General features: G+C 38.1%; 1 long non-coding RNA gene across 1 annotated transcript in view; it reads right to left on the reverse strand.

Annotated features, from left to right (window-relative positions):
- The window catches only part of LOC138759839 (uncharacterized), a 35383-nt gene that overhangs the window by 4608 nt on the left and 8951 nt on the right, over nucleotides 1–21824 (reverse strand). Inside the window, exon 2 of the long non-coding RNA XR_011355137.1 lies at nucleotides 13289–13571. This is a non-coding gene — a long non-coding RNA (uncharacterized lncRNA). The remainder of the gene's footprint in view (nucleotides 1–13288; nucleotides 13572–21824) is intronic.

The following is a 21824-nucleotide window of genomic DNA, read 5'->3' on the forward strand; positions in this document are numbered from 1 at the left end:
ACAAGGTGTTTTATTGAAACCTCGTAAGAAGACATAATGAGAACAAGCAAAAGGTGTTCTTAAAAATGATATGCAAAGTAGCAGTACTATAATTCAGAGGTAAACAGCAATTTTCATGAAAATTGAGAGCTCTTTTATGTAAGATGTCAAAACAGAGATATCATAAAAACTTCAATTTTTATTGGTTTTCTTTAACAGAAGAATGTCTCAAAAATTAATGCTGAATAGTTGACAGGGAAGTTTTGGAGCATGAGACAAAAAAAATGTGGAAAGGGTAGATGTGAGGTTATTTTGATTTAAAGAAGGAACTAAAGTACACAAATTACTGATGTGTCATCTTCTTTGGCTTGGCTTCGCGGACGAAGATTTATGGAGGGGGTAAATGTCCACGTCAGCTGCAGGTTCGTTTGTGGCTGACAAGTCCGATGCGGGACAGGCAGACACGGTTGCAGCGGCTGCAGGGGAAAAATGGTTGGTTGGGGTTGGGTGTTGGGTTTTTCCTCCTTTGCCTTTTGTCAGTGAGGTGGGCTCTGCGGTCTTCTTCAAAGGAGGTTGCTGCCCGCCAAACTGTGAGGCGCCAAGATGCACGGTTTGAGGCGAGATCAGCCCACTGGCGGTGGTCAATGTGGCAGGCACCAAGAGATTTCTTTAGGCAGTCCTTGTACCTTTTCTTTGGTGCACCTCTGTCACGGTGGCCAGTGGAGAGCTCGCCATATAACACGATCTTGGTAAGGCGATGGTCCTCCATTCTGGAGACGGGACCCATCCAGCGCAGCTGGATCTTCAGCAGCGTGGACTCAATGCTGTTGACCTCTGCCATCTCGACTACTTCGACGTTAGGGATGAAAGCGCTCCAATGGATGTTGAGGATGGAGCGGAGACAACGCTGGTGGAAGCGTTCTAGGAGCCGTAGGTGATGCCGGTAGAGGACCCATGATTCGGAGCCGAACAGGAGTGTGGGTATGACAACGGCTCTGTATACGCTTATCTTTGTGAGGTTTTTCAGTTGGTTGTTTTTCCAGACTCTTTTGTGTAGTCTTCCAAAGGCGCTATTTGCCTTGGCGAGTCTGTTGTCTATCTCATTGTCGATCCTTGCATCTGATGAAATGAACAACTGAAAAGTGGCAAAGCAGCAGGTATGGATGGAATCCCCCCAGAGGTCTGGAAGGCTGGCGGCAAAACTCTGCATGCCAAACTGCATGAGTTTTTCAAGCTTTGTTGGGACCAAGGAAAACTGCCTCAGGACCTTCGTGATGCCACCATCATCACCCTGTACAAAAACAAAGGCGAGAAATCAGACTGCTCAAACTACAGGGGAATCACGCTGCTCTCCATTGCAGGCAAAATCTTCGCTAGGATTCTCCTAAATAGAATAATACCTAGTGTCGCCGAGAATATTCTCCCAGAATCACAGTGCGGCTTTCGCGCAAACAGAGGAACTACTGACATGGTCTTTGCCCTCAGACAGCTCCAAGAAAAGTGCAGAGAACAAAACAAAGGACTCTACATCACCTTTGTTGACCTCACCAAAGCCTTCGACACCGTGTGCAGGAAAGGGCTCTGGCAAATACTAGAGCGCATCGGATGCCCCCCAAAGTTCCTCAACCTGATTATCCAACTGCACGAAAACCAACAAGGTCAGGTCAGATACAGAAATGAGCTCTCTGAACCTTTCTCCATTAACAATGGCGTGAAGCAAGGCTGTGTTCTCGCACCAACCCTCTTTTCAATCTTCTTCAGCATGATGCTGAACCAAGCCATGAAAGTCCTCAACAAATGAAGACGCTATTTACATCTGGTACCGCACGGATGGCAGTCTCTTCAATCTGAGGCGCCTGCAAGCTCACACCAAGACACATGAGCAACTTGACCGTGAACTACTCTTTGCAGACGATGCCGCTTTAGTTGCCCATTCAGAGCCAGCTCTTCAGCGCTTGACGTCCTGTTTTGCGGAAACTGCCAAAATGTTTGGCCTGAAAGTCAGCCTGAAGAAAACTGAGGTCCTCCATCAGCCAGCTCCCCACCATGACTACCAGCCCCCCCACATCTCCATCGGGCACACAAAACTCAAAACGGTCAACCAGTTTACCTATCTCGGCTGCACCATTTCATCAGATGCAAGGATCGACAATGAGATACTGATGTGTAGATAGGAAGGATAGGCAGTAATCCTCTTGACATTAAGTAAAGAAAAACTAATTTATTTTCTTCCAGACATGAATTATGGTCACAAAAAATGTTAATGCACCCATGTCAAACTCAGGCCCGCGGGCCAAATTTGGCCTGTGATATAATTATATTTGGCCCACAAGATCATATCAAATATGTATTAGAGCTGGCCTGCTGGCCGCCGCTCCAATGTAGCGCATGCACAGCTAATACTACAAATCCCAGAATGCTTTGCAAATGCATTGGCGCCAGCCCGTCAGCCCGCTAATCGTCCCCACCTCCTCTCTTTACTTTCATTAGCATCTGTGATCTGTCGCCGAACTCACATGTAATAAACCCCTTACGAAAAATGGCCAAACGAGACTGAAAACAAGACCTTTCAAGACAGGTGGGAGGCAGACTATATGTTCATCATTTTAAAAGACAAACCTGTTTGTCATTGAAGCAAGTTGTTATTTTTTTGACTTGTTGGCTTGTGAAAAATAAATACATTTAAAAGGAGCTTAAAGGCTATAGAGAAATATTATTTATTGAATATTTTATTTCTCATTTGTTAATGCTTCTTCTGGAAAGAGTTTAACCAAAACTATTATTAAACATTTATTTTAATAAGAAAAAGTTTAACATTACATATGTTGAAGGAAGAGAAAACATGCAGATGTTGTTGAAAATTTTCAATAAATATTTAGTTTTTTTAAGATATCCACTATTTGTATATTTCCTTTTATATTAATGGAAAAAAATCTGAATAAATATGTAAATCTGAATTTAATTGTACAACAAAAGTACATCCTATTTCAGTTTTGTTTTCTTGTGTGTATTTTTTTAAAGAATAGCTTGAAAGAAACAGCTATTTTGAAATAGCTGTAGGTATGAGAATGTAATTAAGTATCATTCATTGAACTTAAAGCCATTGACTCTTTAGTTCTGCTTTTGAATTAGAAATAAAGTAACCAAAGCTTTAGCTTTCAAAAGCTCATTTGTAAATCAATGATATTCATCCAATGACTATCTGAATAATTTAGTGACTAATTTACTAAGTAGATTTTAAAGATCTTTTTGCACTTTTTCTTTTGTAACTTTTTTCATATATTGTAACATTTTGTTCCAAATGAATCACTGAGAGGATCCTGGAGGATACACGAGATCATGGTTTTTCTATTCATCCAGTACCATTCAGGTGCACGAATAGAGCTATGAGCATATGTCTCAAGGATTTTGCATTCTAATTTGTACAAACATTATTTCCAATGTTGTTCATGATTTTTTTTTTAAATTTGAATTGTAAATACTATTCCTTTGGACATTTCACACTTAATTAAATTAGAATGAAGCATGCTGGGAACTTGTAGGTGGTCTGCATGAATGTGTTGGGATTGTGGGAATACCCACATTAAAGATTAGGAAAGAATTGTCTTAATGTAGTTTAGTGAAACAATGTGACAATTCTGGATATAATACACCACTTGCAATAACAGTAGAATTTTGCACTGTCAAATTTCACATTGAGCTGCAGTCACAGAATGATTTATATAATATCACACACACGCACGCACGCACGCACACACACACACACACACACACACACAATATTACAAGTCCGATTATCCGAAATGGGTGGGACCTGGCCAATGGAAATTTTTTTTTCAGATTACTGGTCATTTAAAAATAAAGCCCAGAAGCAACAGCAAATCACTTGCATCAATGTTTAAACAATAACAACAAGGGAAGGCTTTTTGAGCATTAAAATAATGTTTAATTCTCACCAAAAAATGCTAGCTGCAACTCCTCCACCAATCATTGAGATCTCCCAACTGCCACCGCTGATCCCTGACTGGTCTCCTCTGCTGCTGCTTGAGGAGGCTTCCCGGGCCAGTATAACACTCACTGTGTCCATGGACACTGGAGCTCCCAACACCCAAGTCCCGACTCCGAATTATGCCCCGAGCCCTACCGCACATGCACACTGGGGACTCCGGCATGTGTGTGTGGTAGTGGGCTAAAGGAAGGGTTTGGAGTCAGGATCAAGCATTCTGGTGTGCCGAGTAGGAAGGGAGGGAAGGGGATAGAAGGAAAGGGGAGGGAGGGAACACCACTGAGCTTAAGGTCCTGCTCCTGCCCAGGAGTCCTCACTCCCTGTTCCTGCCTGGGAGGCCTTTCTTCTTCATGAACCAGGACAAGGGATTTTTTGGAACGCTTGCAGGTGGGAGACAGTGGCACTCAGTTTAAGAGGGAAAGTTGGAGAGAAAGGTCAATAGAGGAAAGTAAAGAAGAAGTAGAAAGAGAGAGGGAGTAAGTTACCTGAATTGAGGAAAATTGTTGTTCTAATTTCATGTCGAGTGAATTTTTTTTTTCAACCTGGGAGGTCAGTTCGGCACTGAAAAATTTTTATATAAATGAGGATTTCTAATTTGTTTTGGATATCATCATTTATCTGAATTTTTTTTAAAATTTCAGTTAAATTAATTTAGAGAGTCTGATTTCTAATAATTGGAGTTGTACTGTCAAATATTGTACTGATTAAACCTCTGCAGTGCACTTTAAAATAGATAATTATTTTTAAAAATCAAATTACCAAGATTGTATCATTCATATGTTAAAAAAAAACACATTGATTGTCATGAGTTTTTTAAAAACATTTCCAAATAATTTTGCACTGTCTATAAAAATGACACCTCCAGGACCATTAATTTCATTCTAGCACTAAGAGAAAGCAGATTGGAGAAAATGAACAGTAAACTGCTACAAGAATAGTATTGGACTATAGTACATCTGGTTTACACATGACATTATATTGCATTTTGACATATTAATAGCTGTATATGGGAAACTTTGAGCAATTTTATGGCCAATGTTAAAGTGCTATACGTTATATTAAATTTATTTTTAAAAAATAATGCTTGGTTTTGTGCACAAAGAATAAGACAATGTGTGATTGGTATATATCCTGTAACTGATTGGAATTTACAACATGAGTAATCAGTTAATTCTACCTCTGACCAAGTACCTAGATGTCCACGACGCCCTGGAATTATATCTAGGTAGAATATAAACTTAAGGTACCATTAAAACTTCAGTTAATATTTGGAAAACAATGTTTACTACAACTAAATCCAACTTAATATCTTGGTAATTATTTATGCTTAATGATATCAGGAATTATTAGTTTAAGTAAGAAACCTGCTTAAGTGTCATCAGGGTACAAAAAAAGGTACAAAAATAGGTAGGAGTCCAACTAATATTGTGAGGGGATTCACAATACATAAATTGTATTGAAGAAAGCAACATAGGTAGTATAACACATATTAAAAGCAATGAATCATGAATTGTGCTTTGGTCCATCTGTACAGCACAGATTGCCATTAAATATACTTAGTCATTTAATTAATGTTTATCTAAACATTAATTAAGCGTCTAAAGCGCTTGACGTCCTGCTTTGCGGAAACTGCCAAAATGTTTGGCCTGGAAGACAGCCTGAAGAAAACTGAGGTCCTCCATCAGCCAGCTCCCCACCATGACTACCAGCCCCCCCACATCTCCATTGGGCACACAAAACTCAAAACGGTCAACCAGTTTACCTATCTCGGCTGCACCATTTCATCAGATGCAAGGATCGACAATGAGATAGACAACAGACTCGCCAAGGCAAATAGCGCCTTTGGAAGACTACACAAAAGAGTCTGGAAAAACAACCAACTGAAAAACCTCACAAAGATAAGCGTATACAGAGCCATTGTCATACCCACACTCCTGTTCGGCTCCGAATCATGGGTCCTCTACCGGCATCACCTACGGCTCCTAGAACGCTTCCACCAGCGTTGTCTCCGCTCCATCCTCAACATCCATTGGAGCGCTTTCATCCCTAACGTCGAAGTACTCGAGACGGCAGAGGTCGACAGCATCGAGTCCACGCTGCTGAAGATCCAGCTGCGCTGGGTGGGTCACATCTCCAGAATGGAGGACCATCGCCTTCCCAAGATCGTGTTATATGGCGAGCTCTCCACTGGCCACCGTGACAGAGGTGCACCAAAGAAAAGGTACAAGGACTGCCTAAAGAAATCTCTTGGTGCCTGCCACATTGACCACTGCCAGTGGGCTGATATCGCCTCAAACCGTGCATCTTGGCGCCTCACAGTTTGGCGGGCAGCAACCTCCTTTGAAGAAGACCGCAGAGCCCACCTCACTGACAAAAGGCAAAGGAGAAAAAACCCAACACCCAACCCCAACCAACCAATTTTCCCCTGCAGCCGCTGCAACCGTGTCTGCCTGTCCCGCATCGGACTTGTCAGCCACAAACGAGCCTGCAGCTGACGTGGACTTTTTACCCCCTCTATAAATCTTCGTCCGAGAAGCCAAGCCAAAGAAGAAGAAGATCTAAAGAACTTAGAATCATAAATAAAATGCTGTTAGAGCCATGCCTTGACTCTTAAATGCAATAATATTTTTTTGAAAATGTAGCCAAGTATGTAGATAGTAATCATCGATATAATTTAAAACTTAAGCAAGCTCCTGGATTAACAAAATTAGCCCACTGTTTTCTTGACATTTTTAAAAGCCAGTGGTAAAAGGAATTATCTTCTTGGCAACCACTTTTGGTGGAATTTTGTTTGTGTCTGTGCCAAGTCTCTGATCATTTATACTGTTCTCAGACATGGCTGAATGTTACAGCTCAGAAACAAGTAACTTAGACCAACACATTTGCACTGATTATTTCAACATGGACTATTTAATACAGTCCTACTGTTCACTGCTCTAATCCTTTAATTGCTCTCACTTTTCAAGCCATCATTTCCTTATTTAAAAATAAAAGATTCTGTTTCAATGATAGTTCATGTGGAGAATACTATGTACTTCATTTCACATAAAGCTTTTTATAGCTTTTATTTTTCTTTCTTTTTAAATATTTTTATTGATTTTAATAAAGAGCATATGAATAATATGATAAGGTAGTTACACAAAACTATTAAAACATACAGTATATCAAAAATGTAAATAAGTTGTAAATCATATCCAAATTTGTATTGCAAGTACTATATATTTTAATATAAAAAGAGATAATATCAAAATGAATTAAAAAAAAAACAAAAAGAGAAAAAAAGGGAAGAGAACAAAATGGAACAAACAGAAAAAATACAAGGAAAAAAAAAGTCAAAACCCCTGCCCAACAGAAGAACGAAGTATAAAAAAATGTGTAAATGGAAAAGATATGAGTCAGACAATTTAATTCCATTGACGTGAAATTATAAAGTAAGAAAGTGAGTCATAAATGACCCTCATAATGTCTGAAATCTTATATATGTATTATTAACTGAATAACAAATCTTTTCCATTGATCATGAGTAGGTGGGGCAGCATTTAAGTAAAATTGCACACCTCACCAAAAGAGAGGCAAAAGAGATAGCAGAACTCTGGACCAAAGACAAAAAAAGAATCATTTCACTCCCATTGTATCGAAGAGAGCCACCAAAGGATTCAGCATTAAATCTATATTTAAAAAAATGATGACAACGTATGGAAAACCTCTCTCCAATATTTTTCTCAGCTAGGACATGTCCAGAACATAAGAATGAATGATGCTTCTGTGTTCTTATAAAACAGGGACTCATATCAAAATAATACTGAGAAAATTTAGATGTAGACGTGTGTGCTCTTTGTACCATTTTAAATTGTAATAAACCATGAGGAGCACATAACAAAGAGCTGTTAACCAACTTAAGAATGATGTCCCAATCCACATCTGATATAGTCACATTTAAATCCTGTTCCCAAGCATTTTTATTTTTAGCTAATATGGTCTGATTTAAACATAACAATTTCTCGTAAATAACATTTGATTCAGACTCTCTTGGGAAATCAGAAAGTTGTCATTCAAGAAAATGCTGGACTTGCAAATATCTAAAAAAATGTAATGTGGGCAGGTTAAATTTAGCAGAAAGCTGCTCAAATGATGCAAAATATCCATTAATGAACAGATCTCAAAACATTGAATATCCTCTCTATACCATCTCTGAAAAATAGCATCATGTAAAGAAAGTTGAAAAAAATAACTGGATACAATAGGGCTTGAAAGAAAGAAATTATGAAATGCAAAATATTTTCTGAACTGTGCCCAAATTCTTAGAGAATATTTAACAAGTGGATTATCTATTAACTTAGTTGAAAATGGAAGTGAAGAGTCAAGAAGTGCTAAATTAGAAACGTTTTGGGCGGAATTCAGAAATCACCTCCATTGATACCTATAATGGGTGGTCAGAATGATTATGGAAAAAGGACCAATACATAAAATTTCATGTATTGACTACCCAATAGTAAAAGTTAGAGAGACCCATTCCACCATCTCTCTTAGATCTCTGTAGAAGAGCTTTACTAAGGTGAGGATGTTTACTCTTCCATATGTAAGATGATAGAGCCAAGTCAAGTAAGTAAAAAAAAACAATTTAGGAACAAAAATTGGAAGAGATTGAAAAATTTAGGTAAAATATTCATTTTAATAGAATTTACATGGCCAACTAAAGTTGCAGACAAAGATGACCATTGGGTCAAAGAATGCTTCACTTTTTTAAGCATAGCAAGATAATTCTCACTAAAAAAGATGTTTATGTTTCTTTTTAATTGTAATACCAAGAAAAGTAAATAGACGTTTAACAATCTTAAAAGGAGAACCATCATAAAATGCTGTAGAAGAATTCAATGGAAGAAGTTCACTTTTATGCACATTCAATTTATATCCTGAAAATTAACTGAGCTGTGAAAGTAATGGCATTGCATGGGGGAGGGAGGCCACTGGATCTGAGATGAAAAGTAAGAGATCATCTGCATAAAGGAAGACTTCAAGTTCAATCCCTTTCCCCTCCATATTTCCAAGATGTCCTTACACTTACAATTGCCAATAATTCAATCGCCAGATCAAATAATAAAGTGCTTAATGGGATTACTTGAGGAATGCCACATTTCAGATTGAAAGGCTGCCATTGTTGTAAATTAGTAAAAATTATGGCGGATGGCCATAAGTACAATAATTTAACCCATGTAATAAAATCAGAACCAAAATTAAAAATTTGAAAGTTTGTAAATAGATTTGCTTATTCTCTTCAATCAAAAGCTTTTACTGCATTTAATGAAAGAACACATTCAGGAGTTTTCCCAGAGGACAAGTACATAATATTCATTAAGCAAAGTATATTGAAATATGAATATCGGTTTTTAATAAACCCCATCTGATCTTTAGAAATAACTGACCATAAAATGTTTTCCATCCTATTGGCTAAAACTTTAGCCAAAATTTTAGCAGCAACATTCAGTAAGAAAATTTATCTATAGGTGGAACATGCAGTTGCGTCTTTCCCTTTCTTCACAATTAAAGACATTCAAGCCTTGTTAAATGAATCAGGAAGTTTACCCTGTTTAAACAAATCTGTAAAAGCCACATTCAAGTGAGGTGTGAGCAATTGAGAAAATAATTTTTAAAATTCCACAGGAAAACCCATGGATCCAGGGCCTTTCCAGATTGTCATGAGGAAATAGCAACTGTTATTTTCTCTAGTGAGATAGATTCAACCAGTCTAATTTTACTATCTGAAAAAATCTTGGGGATATTTAATCTGTCTAAAAAATACAGTCAAATATCTGAAGTCATAATATCATTATCTTTATGAACCTTTGTAATTGGTTGCTTAGTACCAAATCCTCTCAGTTGGTTGGCCAAAAACTTATCAGATTTATCACCATGAATGTAAAATCTAGATTTCAAAAGTTGACATTCGACTGGATATGTTGAGAGATCAAATTCAGTTTTGAGTTCAATCCATTCTTTTGTACACATCTGAGTTTTAGTTTGAGCCTATTGTTGACCTAACTGTTTATTTGTTTAATCAACTCAGATCTTTCTTTATTAGTCTTCCTTTTTTTAATTATGAATATATGAAATTATCTGCCCATAAAAATGCCTTCAAAGTATCCCATATACTTTGAAGGTCTTTCTTATAAATTATAGAGGTCTACAAGGAAAGATTAGTATTAAAAAATAAAATTATCTGTTCTTCCATAAATGTAAACAAGTCCTTATTTGTTAATAATACTGAATTATTAGCACCAGTTTCATTGACATTGTAACAGGGACATGAACAGATATTACAATATTGTGATATTCACAAGAATGCACTAATGGAATTAAATGATAATAAATTAAAAAATCAATACATGAATAAGTGTGGTGAACTTGGGAAAAGAAAGAATACTCTCTATTTGTAGGATTTTAAAAAATGACATACATCTGAAATGCCTTAATCCAATAGAAAAGAATATGTTAATAAGGAAAGTTTATTTAACGTAGCTGGATTAAAAGATGAATGATCTAGGAAAGGGTCCAACAAACAGTTGAAATCCTGCCTAGAATAGACGACTATAAACTTAAATCTGGCAAAGAAGTAAAAAAAAATAAAATCTTGACTCATTAGGAGCATAAACATTTGGGAAAACCACAATTTTATCATGTAATTTCCCTGAAACAATAATAAAACAACTGTTAGAATCCAAAACAACATTATGTATACTTAAAAAGGAATATTCTGATTAGCTAGCTTGAAAGGACGAATAATATTGTTGTCCTTTTCACTACAACGTCAGGCATAAAATATCACTGCCATATATATATATATATATGTCTCCTGTAAAAATATAATTGCAGGTTTAAGTTGTTTCAAATGTGAAGCCATTTTCCTTCATTTTACTTGATGATTTAGGTCTTTCACATTCCAACTCAGCAACTTAATAGGATTATTCATGTTCACTCAGTTATAAAAAGTAAACACTAACAGTAAAATGAATTACAGAGATTTCATTGTGCATGTGCAGAGCCGAGTTTGTGTATAATGAACAATGACCTCCAGCCTGCAGATAGCCTTATTAAACCAGAGAGTATAACTCCATAAGCTGGAACCAAAAAGCCCATAACAATAAAGCACCATGGCAATGCAGAAGACCCATGAACCCACCCCTTTCCTTTTCCCATTCCACCCCCCTAAGGCTGTTGAATAGACTAATAGTGCACTAATTAATTCTAGAAACCCACAATCTTCCAGTAGAGATTAAACATTCCTGCTCTAAAGCAAAATAATAAGTATTACCCTACAACTGTTCATACTAGACCAAAATATTCCATGTTCAGTCTAAATCACAATGCATGTCAAAAAAAATTAAAGACTTCTCAAAAAGATTCTATCCTATTTTGCTAGAACTATAAATATAATCAAAGTGTGTTGAATTCTTTTCCTTCAATCACTCCAAATTAAATCAGCTCACAATATCAATGCTTTCCCTGTGAAAGCCTAAAAAACAAATGATTAAACCTTTAACATATTAAAATGTAGTCATCAGTTCAAAACACCCATTCAACAGAAAGAAAAGAGAGAATTTCATTCAGGAATTAGAGCAGGGAGTTTACAAATGTACTCCTGAGCATGCTCCACCATTTCTTGTAACTGCTGGTAAGAGAGGTCCAAAGACGTGCTGTGAACATGTTTATACCCATGCTTATATAACTCTGATATCTCTATAGACAGCCCGCTGTTTCATGACTTCAGGAAGGCAATCTTCCACAATTCTAAATTATTTCCCATTTTATTGCAGTGTAGCTTTAAAACAGGCTTCACAGATCAGCAGTTTCTTCCTTTGATAACGATGTAGGTGTCTAACCACCGAATGTGGTTTTTTCCCCAATTTAGGCTTAGGAAATAATAAACCGTGTGCTCTGTCAACCTCGGGTGGTTTTGGAAACATCTCATCCACGAACACCGTTACCAACAATCAGAGAAAAATTTAGTAAGCGTATCAGTTTCAGTATCTTCAGTCAAGCCTATAATACACAGGTTCTGTGACCTACTTTGACTTCCCAAATTGGTAATTCTTGCCATTAGTCTCTTGTTGTTTCTTCCAGGTGGCAGACCTGGTTGTTCAGATCCTTTAAAGTAGATCTACTGATCACTTCTTGGCCTTTTGACTAAGATCAAGTGTAGTAGATTCTACTGAGATCAAATGTTTACCTTGCTCTTCTGTAGAATGAAAGACCTGTGCAAGTCAATTTTCCACTGCCAAAAGCCTATCATCTAGACCAGTTGTTTTCAAACAGCCCCCCTCAAACTCACATCTACCTGAAGCAATTAGTTAAGTGAGTATTGCTTAAGGTGGTGTCTGCGTGGGAAGGGAAGGTTGAGAATCACTGCTCTGATCCAACTGTTACTGAAATATTTTGCTTGAAAAAAAAGTGTCATTGTCCTTTTTCCTTTGGAGTTATAAAATCATGCACATAAAGAGTCAATTAGGTACAATTAAAACAATGGTTTTCAAACATTTTCTTTCCACTCTCATACCACCTTAAGCAATCCCTTACTAATCACAGAACACTTATGGCATAAGGATTGCTTAAGGTGGAATGTGAGTTTAGGGGGACAGTTTAAAACCACTGATCTAGACTTTAAATCCTGCATTGAAAAATTCTTTGATTTGTTCAAGTGCTTTGGAGGAGCCCTCAGTAATTGAGTTTGCCTGTAGGTGAGCTGGAGTTTCTTGTTTCTTTCCATTTATTTTTGCTTTTACTGATCTTGCATCCATTTCAAGCAAAGAATATGCATTTCAACACTACTTTAATTTTTTTTTAAATAGAAAATAGGAAAAAGTATACTGAAGGTATGGAGCTATGACAGAGATGTTTATTCCATATCACACCCTAACCAGAAGTCCATAGTTTTCATGTTGACTCATTGTGATTATCAAAAATTAATATCAACCCATAATACCTGACTATCAAGTAGAAAGACATTTGAACTACTTATCTTCTTGCAAACCTTTATAATCGAGTGTGCTGACTTCCATTTTTTTCTTTATAGCCTCATCTACATCTCTGCCTGAATCTATGTTGTTCTTTCTGGGTTTTTTTTTAAATAACTGAGCACCCAAAATTATACATAATACTCCAAATACTGTTTCAGTAGACTCACCTTAGTTTTGTTTGTGAATGGTCCTTCCTAATTATGGTACATTTTAATTTTCCAGTCCCACCAGCCAAATGATACTGCTTCATTTCATTTTATGTAGGATTATATCTGCCATGTATCTGCTTTACCTGTTAGTTCATCTTGAAATTTTTCACAATTATTATTTGAATATAATTGTCAGAGCATCTTTTTAGATGATTTTCCAGATTTCTTTGAATTTTCAGATATAAACAACTAGATCTTAGCGACATCATCCTCAAGTCGAAGAAACTCGATCCATATCTTTCGTCTTTGAAAAATACCCTCCCAGTGGTTCAATTGCCTTTCATTTACATCATGTGTCTGACCTCAGGTTTTGTTTGTGCAGGTTACAATGAAAGGATGTATTTTTGAAGCGTCCTCGATATTGTCCTATAAGAAACAGAGCAGTGAGTGATAAATATTGTCCAAGACATTGAATCATTGAGTCATACAGCATGGAAACAGGACATTCAGACCCAAAAAACCATGGTGACCAAAAAGCACTCATTTACACTCTCAATGTTACTACTAACTGAGCCATGAGTGAAAAAGTTAAAACAAACTGAGAAAAAAAAATATTCTTTATTCATTCCTTTTCTATAAAAAAAATAACTATCTTATTTTTATCACTGAAATTAAAATCCTTTAAGCCACACATGTCAAACTCTGGCCCGCGGGCCAAATATAATTATATTTGGCCCGCAAGATCATTTCAAAAATGTATTAGAGGTGGCCTGCCCTGCAGCGAGAGCCGATGCTGTTTTTTGGTAATGTCACCCCCACCATCCTCCCCCTTCATTGCACATCCTTCCCCATTGTAACACGAGAAATTGTAACACAAGAAGTCTGTCGATGTCATCAGCCGGCAAGCCGGTTGATAGGCTCCCCGCACAACCAGTCACTTCTCCCACCTGTCGAGCGGTGCGGCGGATGGGCGAGCGCCTGTGATTTCCTGTCGGTGCGACGGGCATGGCAGGCTGCGCACGGCCCCCGGGCAGCGTGAGCCCCGCGCGACTGGCACCGGACGGCCCTTCCACAGCGCGAGCGCACTTCTCCTGGTCGCCACGGCCTTCAGCGCTTGCACCCGCGCGGACCCCAGGGACGGCTGGTTCGGCCCTGCACGTGAAGAGAGAGATGGTGGCTGTCCGCAAAGGCTGATCGGCAGCGCGCTGGGCCTGAGTGGGTGGGTAAGCAGGGGTGGGCAGAGGGTGTAGGTGAGGAGTAATGGGCAGGATAAGTTATGGTGGTGTGAGGGGCAGTTAGAGGGAGGGATGAGTAGAAGGAGGGGTGGATAGGGAAGAGGTAAAAGGGGAGGGGCAGGGTGAGTAGGGGAGGGGTGATTAGAGGGTGAGAGATGGGTAGAGGGAGGAACAGGTTGAGGGGAGAGGCAGTAGAGGGGCGTGTATAGGATGGGGTGGGTAGAGGCAGAGCGAGTGGAGTGAGGGGTGAGTAGAGGTTGGGTAAAGGACTGGTCAGGTAGAGGGATGGTGGGTCGAGGGTGAATAGAGGCCTAGAGCCTGAGGAGTGAGCAGGAAATGCTGAATCCTGATGCAGGCCAAAATGGACACAGCCTGTGAATGCTGACTACATCTCCACAGGGACCAAATATGTTTCCCTCAGGTCAAGCAAAGGGTGAACTTGAGCTACCTACTCCTGGCCTGTAACATTATCCTCCTAAAATTATATCCTAAAGTTTAACATTACATATGTTGAAAGAAGAGAAAACATGCAGATGTTGTTGAAAATTTTCAATAATTATTTAGTTCGGCCCTCGACTTAGTCCAAGTTTTTAATTTTGGCCCTCCGTGAATTTGAGTTTGACACCCCTGCTTTAAGCTTTATAAGCATTTACTGTTATGAGCCCAGAGGACCTCAAAACCCAGCAACAATAGATATTCACCAAGACAAATGGTTACTTAAACAAAAGTTGCTTTTAATTGTCTTTAAACGTGAAAACAGAATCACACTTTAACATCACTTTTGACTTAACTAACCTAACTTAACCCCCTTCTAATTCTAAGTGCACATGTATGTAAGTTCAGAAAAATTCTTTGATTTACAGTCCAATCTCATTTCTCATTCCTCCAAGTTCACTTGTTGCACGCAATTCTTATACCGGGCACATAATTTAACATTTATTAAGTTCCACCAGGTTTTGGTGCTTGAAAGGTAAATGATTATTGCTTAGGAAGGTTCTTGTCAGTTTTCAGAGAGAGATTTGTTGTACAATGGACACCCAGCCACTTCAGTGTCTTGCTGAAGAAACTTGACCACTCAGGATTCTTGAGATTATAACTTCTTTCTTTCAGGTCACCACAGAGTTCCTTCTTGTTTCACTTATTTCAAGTGAAACATTATACAGCCAGTCCTCTCCTCTTGCATGAACCACAAGGGCTTTTACCAGACTGAACTGAGAACTCACAACCCATCTTCTAAATGGGGCTTTCCACAAGCTTGCCAGCTTGTCCTTTTCGAGTCCCAGCTGCTGTTGCTGACAGGATCACTAAAGAACTGATCTCTCTCTCTCTCTCTCTCTCTCTCTCTCTCTCTCTCTCTCTGACACTCTATTTGACTTTCTCTGCTTGCAAAACCACATGACCCTCTTGGAACAGCAAGTTCCCTTCCAGACGATATGCAGCTCCAACAAACTCTTTCATCTGTTGCCTTTTTGTAAACAACAATCCATTAGTGAAATCTCTTGGGCGCTTTCCAAAGCTTTTGCAAAGGCTCTGAGGCCCTGACATGTCCAGCATTAGCAGAGCTCCAGTATTTTAAATAAGATCTGTTTTAAAGTGTTTGTATGTGATCAAAACTAAAACCTGCCCCAATTTATCTCTCAGAAACATATCTATATTCTGTCACATAACTCATTAGAACATACTTATGTCTTTATTTTCAATCTTTAATTCCAGTTTCTAATGTTTGTATTTAGTTTATATCAGGATTCAATTTGCTATATATGAAAATAATTTGCTTGTATTCTGTTTTCTCACAATGAAAATAAATACATGGTGACCAACATCACACAAATCTTCTCTTTTTAGGTTAACCTTAGGACTTGCTTCATTGCTCAGGACTGGTTCAATTCTTCTTGCTTCTTTATAGGAAGGATAGCATATTGACTGACAAAATAGTGCAAAAATTATTTCTCTTCTCATTAGTATTACCTTCCCAAACCATCTTTCTTTTGAATAAATAAAATTTCTGCTCATTATAATTTCACATAAAAAAGCACATCATCTAGTTTTATTTTAAAATGATATGAACACAACACTTTTCATAAAATATAAACATTTCTCTTATTATTAAGTTATTTGATAATCTAAATTAAGCTGTATAGAATATATAGGATGATCCCAGGATGGGAAACCAGTGCTATGAAGATATTTGGATCATTTCTAATAAGCAGAGAACACCAAGAAATTTATATTTCTAGAGCAGTTCACTCTTTGCCTTCACACTCAAGCAATTGATTAGAAAAAGCATGCAGGTGCAACAGGTAGTTAAAAGGCAAATTGTATATTGGCCTTCATAGCAAGATGATTTGAGTACAGGACCAGGAATAACTTACTGAAGGCCCTTGGTGAGTTCATACCATGCATATTTACCTGGTCTGCTAATCTATGAAAGACATTCTTGCTATGGAGAGAGACCAGCAAAAATTTACTGGATTGATTTCCCAGGGTGATAGGACTAATGTATGATGAGAAAGTACAATTGGGACCAGATGGAAGCAGGATAGAACAGCCATGGGATTTAGTGCTGCACAAGTACTGAAAAAAACACAGTAGGTCATGCATGACACTTTGTAGACTGAAATGATAAAACTGTTTCTCATTTCACAGACGTTTCCTGAATTGCTAGATGTTTCAGTATTCTGCTTTTAATTTCAGGTTTCCAGAAAGTACAATGTATTGCTTTTCCAGTTTGTATATCCCAGTTACAGCATTGCTAATTTTCTCCTCTTTCATTTAGCTCTCACCCTCTGTTTTCCTTCTTCTGGTCCTACTCGCACCTCCTCCGCATAGATCAGCAAACCTGCACCTCATTCTCTCAACTGGCACCTCCATCACTTCTGTCCATCTCTATGGGCCTTTATCTACTATGGGCCATTCCTCAGTCTCCCCTTTTTTTTGGACATAAAACATGTCTGCTTTCTAACTTTTTTAGTTCTGATAATGTTGTTAACCTGAAGGGTTAACTCTATTTCTTTCATCTCAAATGTTGCCTGGCCATTGGAGTACAGTAGTTCATGCATTCTCTCCTTTCATTTCAGATCTTCATTATCTTCAATGTTGGTTTTCTAAAGCCAAATGTGAGTTCAACGGCAACAATGAAAACAATGTTATTTCCTCCAAAAATGGGAACAATGACTGAGGTGCCTATATACACAACCAATTCAAGACAAATTCAATCCAACAATTTACCACCCCATCAACTAATTTGCAATGATCTTCTGTCAGTCGTGCTTTTAAATGTGATTTAATTGCTAGCCAGTGCTCCCAATTTCATCCAACTCTCAATCTTGCCCTCACTGCTAACATGAATACCATGTTTCAACATCAGAGATAAGGTGTAAAGTGACATTAAGACATTTAAAAGTGTAACTTGGAGAAAAATTAATATTTGTTCTGCTTGATGGCAGCTATTCATCTCTGCCCCAGGACATGGTTTCTGGTCTTCCTCAATGAAGCATCTAAAGGTCTAATTATATTCAACTAATTTATCACAGACTTTCCTCGACTCACAAGTCTAGAAGGGACACTATTTAATAATTATTTTTCAGTCTTCTTCTCAATTTATAATTTATTAGGCAATGAGACAATCCATACATACAAGCAAGTTCTGGCTGAAAATGTTAAACAATATTACTGTGACCCCAGTGTAACATAATGGTGATCAAGAGGGAATGGACAATAATGAAATATAGAACTTCAAACTTTGGATTTCCTGCCATCAAAATCCTGAGCATCTCTGTGAGCAAGAGTTCATCTCAAACTCATATTTTGACTACCAAATCATTTCACAGTTAAGTTTTCTGTTTCAAGTGGCTCACCAACTGACCCTCCAAATCTTCTTTACAATCTAGAAAACACAAGTCAGGAGTCCAAAAGAATTCTCTCCACTTGGTTTGATAGGTGCAGTTGTAACAACACAGAAGAACTGTGAAAATAATCAGAACAGAGCAGAGCATTTGTTTTCTGGTTTATCCACAGATTTATGTATCCACTCCCTTCATCACTGGCACACTGTGCATTTAATACACTGTTGTCTTAGGCAGTATCTCATAACTTGTTAAAAACACAAAAATGCTGGAGGAACTCAGCAGGTTTTTCAGCATCCATGGGAGGTAAAGATAACACTAGACAGTCAATTGGGATGGAAGATAAGTATCATAGGACAAGAAGGAAGGGGGAAAAGGATCATAGAAAGGCTCTGGGGTAATAGATAAGCCAATTAAATTTGCAAGTTTTGACATAAATGGAATAAATGGATTAATAAAGAGAAAAAGAGTCTTGGCATATTTAGAAAAAAATGCATGCAGACATAATGCTTTTGCAGAACACCCACCTTAAAAAGTAAGAGCATACAAAGTTAAAGGGGGGTGGATGGGCCAGGTAGCATCATCCTCCTTCAATTCCAGAGCAAGGGAAGGCTATCCTAATAGGGAAGAATGTTCCAGTGGTGGTCTGGGATGTGGTCACTGACCGGTGGGGAGATTCGTGTGATGCATTGTCAAATATACTCTGAATCATAGACACTTATGAATATATATGCCCCAAATTTCAATGATGTGAATTTTATAGATATTCTTGAAAGTAACTGATTGGAGGGGACTTCAATTTTTGTCTGGATCTGGTCATGGATAAATCAACAAAGAAGATAACAAGGGCCAGGGCAGCTAAATCTACCCTGGCCTTCATGAAAGAGTTTAACCTCATCGATGACTGGAGAAGGCTGAATCAGAGAGAAAAGGATTACTCCTTTTATTCGAGACAACATGAATTGATTTATTTTTGGCATCAGCCCAAATGGAGGGTACGATTGTGGAAACTGAGTACATGGCTCAGCTACTGTCGGACCACTCACCCTTGAATTGTTCCATCATAATGCTAGATAAGCAGGCCTCAGTGTATAGATGGCATCTAAACATGCTGCTGTTGGGAAAACCACAATTTTTTACCTTTGTTATAGCTCAGATAGAAATGTTCTGTGAGACAAACTACCTCTCTACTGAGAATAACTTCTTAATGTGGGACACAATGAAGGCTTATTTAAGGGGCCAGATAATGAGATATACCATGAACATCAAAAAGGGGCACATGAAAGAGATTAATGTTTTAGAACAGGAGATAGCTCAACTCAAGAACAGTTATTAAAGATCAGACACAAAGGAAAAATACAGGAATTTGGTGAATAAAAAGATCAAATATAATACCTTACAAATATACAAGACAGAAAAGTTGATTTTAAGATCTAGACAGCAGTACTGGGAGCTGGGGAGAGGGCCCATAAAGTTTTGTCCTGGCAGAAGAAGCTTCAAGAACAATCAAGGTGATTCAGACAGGGGAAGGCAAGATCTCATATAAACTTAAATAACTAAATGAAACATGTAGAAAGTTTTATAAGATATTGTAAAAATCTGAGTCAGGGGGTGATCCTACCAAAAAAAGATGATTTCTTGCTTTCATTGGAACTACCAAATTTGGATCAGGAAGAGCGAGAGGGGATGAGTGCCCCTTTCTCTAAAGAGGAGATTGCATGGGCCCTGAGCTCTTTGTAAGCTGGAAAATCACTGGGGGAGGGTTGTTATCCTGGTGAAATTTTATAAAGAGTTCAAAGATCTTTTAATGCCCTTTCTCATGAAAATGGTGGATCAGGCAGCAGAGACACATACCCTTCTGGAGTCTTTCTCAACAGCAATCATCACAGAGGCAGGGACCCATTGAATCTAGTCTAGACTGATCTCATTATTGAATACATACTGTAAAATCATTGCAAAAGTATTGGCTAATATGTTGTCAGAATATTTGATGAAATTAGTGAATTCAGACCAGCTGGAATTGTAGAAAAAAGATAATCAGTAAACAACATAGCTATATTGCTTAATATAGTACGTCTGGTACAGTCACAGATTGGAGTGGAACTTTTAGTTTAAGGTTCTGGAGAAATTTGGTTTGGGTTAAACATTTATTAATTGGATGAGGACACTCCACTATAAACCATATCTAAAATTATTACAAATGGGCAAATGTCTCCAGTGTTTCCATTGAACAGGTCCAGAAGGCAGAGCTATCCATTGTCCCCAGCACTGTACATACTGGCAATTGAACCACTGGTGGAAGCCATTCAGCAGGATCCAGACATAAAGTGGTTCAAGGTGGGCCAGGTGGAACACAAAATCAACCTTTTCACTGACAATGTGTTAGTATATTTGACAGACACTGGGGAGGGGGGAGGATAATGGGAAGGTCTCAGGGTATAAGGTAAATCTGGACAAAAGTGAGATTATTCCTTTGACAAACAGGGATTATTGACAATATCAACAGGGAAGCCAATTTAAATGGCCGCATATCTTGGATTAAAAAAAAAGGTAGACAAAGATCTATGCAACTTATATGAACTTAATTATCTCCATTTTCTCCAGAAGATTGAGGAGGACCTTGATAGATGGAGGTCTCTGCCCATAAAACTGATGGGCAGAATTAACTGTCAGAATGAAGGTGATGCCAAGGCTCCAGTATCTTTTTCAATCATTACCCATTTCATTGTCCCAGGGCTCTTTTTTTAAGATGCTCAGCAAATATGTCAGATATTTCCTGTGGAGCAATAAAATTGCTAGAATCCCCATCGAAAAATTGATGTGGTACTATAATTTGGGGGGTTTAAAATGACCTGATTTCAAAAAAATATTACTGGGCAGCCCAGGTAAAGTTCATCGCCTCACTCTTTGAGGGAGGGGGTCCACCCTCATGGGCACAAATTGAACTACACGTGGTAGGTGAAAAGATAGCAGGAGAATTCATATATAAGTGATACACCAAATTATTCTCAAAGAGAATAACCCCACATTAAAGCATATACTTCAAACATGGAAAATAATAAAGCAGTGCATTGGATGGAAGGTGGAAATATCTCCCAAAATGTCCTTGACCCAGAATAATTTAATAGCCCTGACTCTGGGTAATAAAATTCTGGACACCTGGTGCCATAAATTGATCAGGTGTATCAAAGAGTGTGTTACAAGTGAGGACATCTTATGTCATTCGAGCAGTTGAGGACCAAATACGATTTGTCTAATAGAACATTTGTCTGCTATCTGCAAATAAGATCTTTCTTAAGGGAAAAAAAAATTGGACTATCTATGACCCTGCCTGACTGTGGTGACATGGAAATTCTAATTCGAAAGGGGAATGTGTGTAAATTTATCTTTAAGATGTATTACATATTCCAAAGTGCAGGCCCAAAGCCAGGCTTACACAGGTCAAGAGAGAGATGGGAGTCGGACTTAGGCAAGATCTGTGTCTGGACAGTGTGACTGGAGTCATCAATGCCAGATAAAGGTTGGTGCAATATAACTTCTTGCACCAGCTGTACCTCCAGAAATTTCAGAAATGTGCTTTAGGTGTGCTATGGAGATTG

This window comes from Narcine bancroftii, chromosome 4 (assembly GCF_036971445.1).
Source record: "Narcine bancroftii isolate sNarBan1 chromosome 4, sNarBan1.hap1, whole genome shotgun sequence".
Lineage (NCBI taxonomy): Eukaryota > Metazoa > Chordata > Chondrichthyes > Torpediniformes > Narcinidae > Narcine > Narcine bancroftii.